Consider the following 2,926-nt stretch of genomic DNA (forward strand, 5'->3'; position numbering starts at 1 on the left):
TGCACTAGTAAGCTTGGATGTGACTATTTTTGGCAACCGAAAACAGGACATGACGAAAGTCGGGACCGTTTTTGCAACTGATTTTATCATTACCTCTTTTCCACCATTGGAAAGCTGTTTAGCCGTCCAACCATTCGTTCGGCTCTGTAGTCTATCCCGAACATAGGAAAAAACTTTTGTTTTGGATCCCCCCAAACTCTCGAGAATCCCTTAATAAGACCCCATCCCGCCCAAATTCGAAATCCCAAGCACCCCTGTAACTCAATTTTTACCGCTACATCAACCTTATGTCCAAATTGAAGCGATGACTTATCAAAATTTATTTGTTGTCCCGAGACCGCCTCATATTTCTTCAAGATGTCCAAAACTACCCCACATTGATCCTTATCGGCTTTGCAAAAGAACAGACTATCATCCGCAAACAACAAATGCGTAATCGGTGGACACTTATTAGGAACCTTGATTCCCGTAATATTTTTTATCCCGCTCAGCCTTCCGAATATTAGCGATTAGTACCCCCGTATAGAGAATAAACAAATATGGAGACAAAGGGTCACCCTGACGCAGCCCCCATTCCGGAACTATCAAACCATTGGGTTGACCATTAATCAGTACCTTGTACTCAACCGAAGATACACATAACAAAATCCAAGAGACCCAGTTGTCCGCAAAGCCCAATTTTTTGAAGTAAAGTGGGAGCTATTGATGGAACACATATCCCTACAATGATAGCTGGATAAGAAACAGCTCCTTATCCTAACCGAAAAGGACAATCATCACAAAATGTTTTGGCTGCATGTAATTTTGATTTAGGATTCATATATTTACTTAGTGGATGGGAAGGTTCAGCTCATGACTCAAAAATTTTACATGATGCTTTAACAAGAAGCACTAACAAGTTAACAGTTCCTGAAGGTATGTTATTTACAGTATGATTTAAAAAACAACAATTTGTTATTTATTTGATATTTATCTCACTTATATTTGTGTGCTTTATAAAATTTCAGGAAAGTTTTATTTAGTTGATTGTGGATTCGCCAATCGTCGTAATTTTTTAGCTCTATTTCGAAGTACTTCGTATCATCTCCAAGACTTTAGAGGGCAAGGAAAAGATCCCGTAAATCAAAATGAGTTGTTCAACCATCGTCATTCTAGTTTGGGAAATGTAGTAGAGAGGATTTTCGGCATCTTCAAATCAAGATTTCTTATCTTCAAATATGCACCATCCTTTCCGTATAAAACACAAGCGGATTTAGTTCTTGCATGTGTTGTTTTAAATAAATATATTTGTAAATAATGTCACTCGGATGTGTTTCTTCCCAAAGAAAACAATGTTGAAGAAAGTGGTGTTGACGAAAGAGATGATGGTGAAAATAATGGAGATGAAGAGCTTCATGGTACTCAAGAACAAGAAAGAGTTCATGCTACTAACTGGAGAGCAACAATAGCTACACATATGTGGACCGATGCGATGAATATGGGGCATGATGCAATAGAGTGCTTTAATTTATCTTTAAATTCTGTTTTATACCTTTCAATTTAAATCTTTGAGTTATGCTATTGGATCAAATTGCCAAAAATCCTTTTATTATGCTATATGAACACCTCTCCTTTATGGACTTGAGAATCTCTTAAAAACCCACTTAAAGTCTCACCAAATCTCATCAAATCACAAATTTCTTTTTTTTCAAAAATAGAAAATATAACAAATCCACCAAACTACCTTAAAAACTCACTGAAAATCTCCTAAAATCAAAGATAACATAAATACTCCAAAATCCTCCAAAATTCTATTTTGAATACACCCCCATAGTCTTCATATATTTTCTAGCTTACAACGTAACATTTGAATTTTCCCATGGTAAAACGGTGTGCGTATGCGGCGAAAATAGCATTGAACAATTCTTTGCAGGAGAACCACGAGGAATGGAAAATAACAACACAATTTATTTATATAGTCAAATTATATATTATTATTTTGAGAACAAAATCTCTAGATATTCAAGTAAATGAAGGATGGATGAGTAAGAGAGAATAAAGTAAGAAAAGAATTGAAACAACCCGACCCATTTTTTTTTGTTTTTTATAATAAAAATAATATATAACTAAGCATCCCATACTACTTAATTAAACCAACCAAACCACAATACCTCATTAAACCAGCAAATACCATAAGCACAGCGGAAATATACCAATAATACAAAAACGATACATCATCAACACAATAACCTCCTTAACCATTCTATCCATTAACCTAGCATATCTCTAGACAAGGTTCCAATAACATAACCAACATCACACAAACGAGACCCTAGATCATCCTCCTCCTCATCGCCATGATTCCACGTCACATACCTGCACACCACAAACAACAATTGAGATGCGTAAGTATTATCACAAATACTTAGTGAGGCAATCCTCCCATCTACTAGGCTATACACACAAGCAGCTGAGATTCCAATGTTTAACAAACAACAAACAACACAACAAACCAGGAAAGACCGCAACACACAAGTTGGTGTCGATCGACACTAGGCCCAGAATGGTGTCGACCGACACCCACTTAGTGTCGATCGACACCGACCCCGCAGACACGTTCTGCACGAAGCCAATCATCAAATCTCCGTTCCCAATCATCTCCAATCTGCTCCAAACTCACCCAAAAGCTTTAGGAACCTATAAAACCATAACACAACCACCACAAACAAGAACAACACCACAAAACACAACAAATCAAGCAAACAAAGGATTCTCAGACTTAGATAAGTCATGGTCATGCACTCACCTCTTTTGCAGGAAGATTAGGTTAAGAACAGTGGAAACAACTCCTTAGGAAGCTTCTCCTTCGTTCGCAGCAGCAATCCTCCCTTCCACAGCAACAGATCTCACAACACACCTCCGAGAACAAGTCAAAATATCTAAAGAA

This window comes from Camelina sativa, chromosome 14 (assembly GCF_000633955.1).
Source record: "Camelina sativa cultivar DH55 chromosome 14, Cs, whole genome shotgun sequence".
NCBI classification, from domain to species: Eukaryota; Viridiplantae; Streptophyta; class Magnoliopsida; order Brassicales; family Brassicaceae; genus Camelina; species Camelina sativa.